The sequence below is a fragment of the Idiotropiscis lumnitzeri genome, chromosome 2 (assembly GCF_059441095.1).
Source record: "Idiotropiscis lumnitzeri isolate Australia: NSW breed Sydney's pygmy pipehorse chromosome 2, RoL_Ilum_1.0, whole genome shotgun sequence".
Classification (NCBI taxonomy): domain Eukaryota; kingdom Metazoa; phylum Chordata; class Actinopteri; order Syngnathiformes; family Syngnathidae; genus Idiotropiscis; species Idiotropiscis lumnitzeri.
This window is the reverse complement of record NC_142392.1, coordinates 34819702-34825701: the sequence shown is the minus strand read 5'-3', so window position 1 is coordinate 34825701 and position 6000 is coordinate 34819702. Positions and strand designations below refer to the sequence as shown.

At 48.1% G+C, this 6000-nt stretch overlaps 1 long non-coding RNA gene across 1 annotated transcript; it reads right to left on the bottom strand.

Annotated features, from left to right (window-relative positions):
- Positions 1-458: 458 nt before the first annotated feature.
- LOC148342396 (uncharacterized) lies at positions 459-1150 on the bottom strand. The gene is made up of 2 exons (XR_015842350.1): positions 908-1150; positions 459-815 (listed from the first exon to the last, which is right to left on the bottom strand). It is a non-coding gene; the product is annotated as an uncharacterized LOC148342396 (long non-coding RNA).
- Between the last annotated feature and the right edge of the window lie 4850 nt (positions 1151-6000).

Genomic DNA, 6000 nt, shown 5'->3' with positions numbered 1-6000 from the left:
TTAAGCTGAGAAGGTCTTCCGATGAACAGAGGGTTTTTAGTTTTGTCCTTGTCTCCTTTGCGGCCAGCTTCCAATGATCAAAGGCCTTGTTAAAAGCCTTCTCACGTTTTTTAGTACCTTGTTCATTCATCTCTTGGCCTTTCTCTGTTAACTTTCTTTCGCGAGAGCTGGATCTGAGCTGTGTGTCGGTAGGACTGACTGCACCCTCTGCTGGAAGCGACATACTGTTTGTTTGTTCGTCTGCTCTAAGTCAAGTAGCCTTTGATTGTGCTATGCCTGAATTAACACATTTAAGCTGTAGTTACACCTTACTACAGAGTAACATTTACATCAAGCATTAACAAATAATTCACAACCCAAAGGATTCTTAGCATACAAGCAGGATGTCAGAAATAAAGGGTGTGCAGATTAACGGAAAGAGATGAAGAGGTGTAACATTAATTATGCAAAAGCACATGTACCTTGAACTCATCACCAATTTTAGAAACATGAGCAGTTGTGAATTAGTTCACAACATTTACCTTACAACAGCAAGTTATTATCAGGAAAGTTCAAATCTGCTAAATTTGCATGTCCATTTGAATTCTTGCCAGGTTATGAGAGCTGATTCATGGCAGTGTAGACTGGTTGGTACCGGGTTGATGGGTGTCTTTGGTTGATGGTGATTAACTCTTCACCAGGGATGGCAAGGCTTTGTGTTGCGTCGAGTTTTCACTGTAGCGGCCCCTTGGTCTTGAAATAATGGCGGAGAGTTTCAACTGGTGTCGAGAAACTTTTATTGCTGAGCAATGGTCACATATACTGCACCGTGAAAACTATTAAGCAGAAAAACAAACACAAACTGTAACAGTAGTATATAAAGTAATTCACATTTTAGTAAATTTTGTATTTTATTGCATTGTCATACCTCGTTACGCTTTCCAAGGGCGCTAATAAACTGTTGTCTTTGCCTGGGCAGACGTTGATACACTGAGCGCGCCACCGGTAACGTATCAGGACACGATTTGTGACGTCGTGACCCGGAAGTTAAATAGACAAAACGAAGAAGAAATGAACCCCCTTAAACAAACACGGAAACGCCACTAGGTGGCACTGCAGGTCCACGACCTCCCATCCACACACATAAACAAAACAACAGCAATGCACCTTATCGGGCATTTACAGATTGTATTACGATTGCTGGCATTATTTTAAACACTTACGGGACAAAAGGTCAGGTTCATATTTACTGAATATGTTCAACATTGATTGAACAAAAAGCATTTATCAAATGAAAGTAGAAGTGCAGTGCATTGATAAGATTGACTGGTATTGTAGTCATGGTGTTTACTGATGCATTCATATGCTAAATTGATATGACTTAGTTTAAATGTAAGACCTCAAACTTGCACACATAGAATTTTATGACCCACACTCTCATTCAGAACAAACAGATTCAGTCTGCTCAGCTCAAACTGATGACAAACCAGATAGCACTTCATGGAAAATACGACAAAACACATTCTCCACATAGGCCATAGAAGATACAAACATATCAAGTTGGGCCGGGGAGGACGTCACAGGGACGCGATCAAGAACACCCCAAAAACTTAATCTGATCTGGGAAAAGATACACCACACAATCTGCACACTGACGAGATTACAGGGGAAGGAGAGACGGAGAGACTGCCGCCTGCCTGAGAAGGTCAGCCTTGGACATGGAACGTGGGAGGGAGCAAGGACGACCGATTCAACCTACATGACCCTTGACATAGAAAACCTAGTTTGGCTTTTCAGGTTCATTTACGAAATATTTCTCGTTTTCTCGGTGGCTCAACTCCAACATTTTTGGTGACCCCGACGTGATTTTCTCAAAAAGGGAGTCCTTGCGGCTTGTTCTTCACACTCTACAATATTACAGGCCTGGACAATCAGAACAAAGGTAGGGGAGAGCCTGTTTTTTCAAAGTCTCCTGATTTGTTATATTGTAGAGTGGAAAGACGTGGTCGATTATTAGACCGTTAAATTTTGTCAGTGGTTCTGGATATATTGTTTCTGGACTTCAGGAATGCTTTGTATAGAATGTAGATTGCGCATGGATTACTAGTAATATTGGAAGCGTACGCAGGTGAAATAAGTAGGGGGCTCCTGTTGTCGGCCGGCAACAGAAATTAGCACCCGGAGTCAAAAAGGGGGACTCCTGCTCTGGCAGTCGAAGAAGGGGATGCACAGCTGACTAGCAGAACGTGTGCACGGCGATCCCAATAAAGTGACGCTCAGTATAGTTAGTATAGTATAGTATATAAGTGGCCTGAGGCTGGGAAAGATTGGATCTTTCGGATCGCCATTATTTGTCGCTGCAGAGGCATACACAGTGGAGGGAAGTGCACAGCTGACGAGCTGATGGTCGCACTGCAACCTCAAAAAAGAGTGCGCAGTCACGGTAAAAGAGCGGGCAGTCACGGTATACGTGGTTGACCGAGGCGTGGAGCGTTCCGGTTGCTGGAATATAGAATAGATTTTAAGGTGTTCCGATATTGTTGACAGTTTCTTGATTTCAGGGTGTTCCAATGTGGTTCACTTGCTCTGTTGTGTGTTTGTGCTGTTGTCTGAATGTTAATTGTGACATGTATTTGTTGTGCAATTGTCTATACGTTGTGTGTGTCCCGTGGCAATTTGTGGCCCTTGCTGTGCTGCGTTCTACTGGGTTGTTTATAATTCCCGGGTCTATGTCTTATGATGCTCAATTGGTTTAATGTTAGGGTGTGTAGGAGAAAGTAGAGTGTTAATGTCTGGTGAGTGATGATAAAATGGAGAGAGTGGGGTTTGCGTCCCACACTCACAACAAAACATGCTTAAAGTAACGTGTGGTGCAGACAATATATCGTGTGAAAGTTCAAGCGATCGTGTGAGTGAATGCAACCCTGAAGCAGAACAGAACACTTTGTAGACCGGGGCGGGACGCCGACGGCGGTCAGCGATCCGCCGATTGCGCTCGGCGGTGCAGGACAGGGCCGCCCTGGCCTCCCTCTAGACGCAATGCGCCCGCTTAAGATGGAACTGGATGGACGGAACCTCCACCACCACCTCCTGGGATGGAAACAGCGGAGGCTGGTAGCCATAGGCGGTCATGAAGGGAGAGCGCTCCGTGGCAAACGAGACCAGCGTGTTGTGCGCATACTCCACCCATGGCAGATGGTCGGCCCACAAGGATGGCCGATCGAGACACATCCACCGCAGAGCAGCTTCCAGGTCCTGATTTGTCCTTTCAGACTGTCCATTGGACTAAGGGTGGTACCCGGATGACAGGCTTGACGTAGCCCCCAGGGACCGGCAGAATCGCTTCCACACCCGGGACACGAATTGTGGGCCTCGGTCGGACACCAAATCCGTCGGGATTCCGTGAAGCCTAAAAACATGAAGCACAAGCAGGTTGGCCGTCTCTAGGGCAGATGGAAGCTTAGGCAAGGCGACGAAGTGAGCAGACTTGGAGAAGCGATCCACAATGGTGAGTATGACGGAGTTGCCCCGAGAGGCAGGCAGACCCGTGACAAAGTCCAGGGCTATGTGTGACCAAGGTCGTGGAGGTATTGGCAAGGGGTGCAGAAGCCCCGCTGGAGGCTGATGCGTTGCTTTACTCGATGCACAGATGAGCCCGAGGGTACGACGAACCCCGGGATGGCATGCCACCTTGGAGGATTGGCCCCACTTTAGTACTTCTGTGCGAAGTTGGGCCGGCACAAATAACCGGCCCACTGGGCACCCGGACGGGTTGTTGGCATCGTCCTGTGCCCCTTGGATTTGTTGCTCTATCTCCCACTGCAAGGATCCCACCAAGCAATGGTCTGGCACCACGCTGTCAGGTCCCGGCCTTTCCTCTACTGGATCATGGATGCGTGACAGGGCGTCCGGCTTGGTGTTTTTGGACCCAGGGAGATATGTTAAGGTGTAATTGTATCGGCTGAGGAGCAAGGACCAACGTGCTAGGCGAGGATTAAGTCTTTTTACAGTCCGGATGAATGAGAGATTCTTATGGTCAGTGTACACGGTGAACGGTTCTATGGAGCCTTCTAGCCAGTGTCTCCATTCTTGAAGCGCGAGGACCACCGCCAACAGTTCCCGATTCTCCACATCGTAGTGGCCTCAGCCGGACTGAGCCGGCGGGATAAGAAGGCGCAGGGATGGAGTCTCTGGTCGACTGGAGAACGCTGAGATAGCACCGCCCCCACTCCTGAATCAGAAGCGTCCACCTCTACAACAACAGGAAACTCAGGGTTAGGGTGACGCAATATAGGCGGGTTGGTGAAGGCTCGTTTGAGGCCACGGAACGCGGTTTCAGCCCTTTGATCCCAGATAAAGATTGTCTTGACGGATGTGAGACGAGTGAGGGGTAATGCTTGGTGACTGTAATTCTAAATAAAGCGGCGGTAAAAATTCGCGAAACCCAGGAAACGCTGCAGCTGTTTAGGGTTAGTGGGTGTCGGCCAATCTACCACAGCGCGGGTCTTGGCCGGATCGGCCTAATTCTTGTGTAACTCACACTTCTCCGCCTTGACGTACAACTTGTTTTCAAGTAAACGTTGCAAAATGGCCCGTACGTGTCGTTGGTGTTCTCCACGGAATTCAAGAAGATTAGAATGTCATCAAGAGAAACAAAACAACAGACGTTCAACATATCTCTTAAGACGTCATTGATTAGGCTCTGAAAAACTGCGGGGGCATTGGTCAATCCGAAAGGCATTACCAAATATTCAAAATGCCTAAAGGACGTCTTGAAGGCTGTCTTCCATTTATCCCCCTCGCTTATTCTCACCAAATGGTAAGCACTTTGTAAATCTAATTTGGAAAACACTGTTGCTGATTGCAACGGAGCAAAAGCAGAGTCCAGCACCGCAAGTGGATAGCGATTTTTAACCGCGATGTGATATCGTTCAGACTCTTGTAGTCCACACAAGGGCGTAATGTCTTATCCTTCTTTTCTACAAAGAAAAATCCATATCCCACTGGGGATTTTGAAGGCTGAATCAATCCCACCGCAAGGGAGTTGGTGATATATTCTTTCATTGCTGTTTGCTCGGGCTGGGATACTTATACAGGCGAGCAGAAGGAAGGGTCGAGTTCGGAAGGAGCTCGACGGCGCAATCATATGGAAGGTGCGGGGGTTAGGATTGAGCCCTATCTTTGCTGAAAACGGAGCGGAGGTCATGATAAACTTCAGGAACATTATCTAAGCAAATAATTTCAAGTGGCGTGGCACGGGTACTCAGTCCTTCTTCCACTGAGCGTAAACAATGGGCATAACAATAAGGGCTCCAATTTTCAAAAGACAGCCTACCCCAATCTGTTACCGGTTTGTGAGACCTCAACCAGGGTAACCCAAGAACAATCGGGGCTGCTCTGGAGGGCATGACAAAAAAAGGACCATTTCTCTACGTGGTTACTTGATAATTTTAAGGTTAACGGTTGCGTTACCCGTTTAATATCCGCCAGGAGTCGCCCGTCGAGATCGCAAACTCTCTCGGGTTTTCCTAATTCTCTGACCGAGCAACCTAATTTAGCGACCAACCCGGGGTCAATGAAACAATCATCCGCTCCCGAATCAACGAGGGCACGAATGTGGATACTAGCACTTAGTCCAATAATTTCCCCGTCCATCTCAAGTCTTTTAGTGTCCCCAGGTCGTATGTCCATTTGTCCTCTGACCTCGAGGCTTGAGTTCTCTTCCCCGGAGTCGGGGTGCTCGAGGTGGCGGATAGCCGACTTACAGAATTATCCTTGCTTCTGTGGTGGTGCCCGGCGTGAGGGTCGTGTCGGACATGAAGACACCCGGTGTCCCAGTAAGCCGCAGTAGAAGCAAGACCCCGACCTGAGCCATCGCTGTCATTCCACCGCATCCAGCCGACCTCCTCCCAGCTGCATAGGTTCATCAGAAGGAAGAGGCACTAGGACCTGGGGGTGCGCTGGCTCAGTGTGAAGCTGCTCTGCTCCTCTCTCTCGGATTCTCTCTCTGAGGCGTTTGTC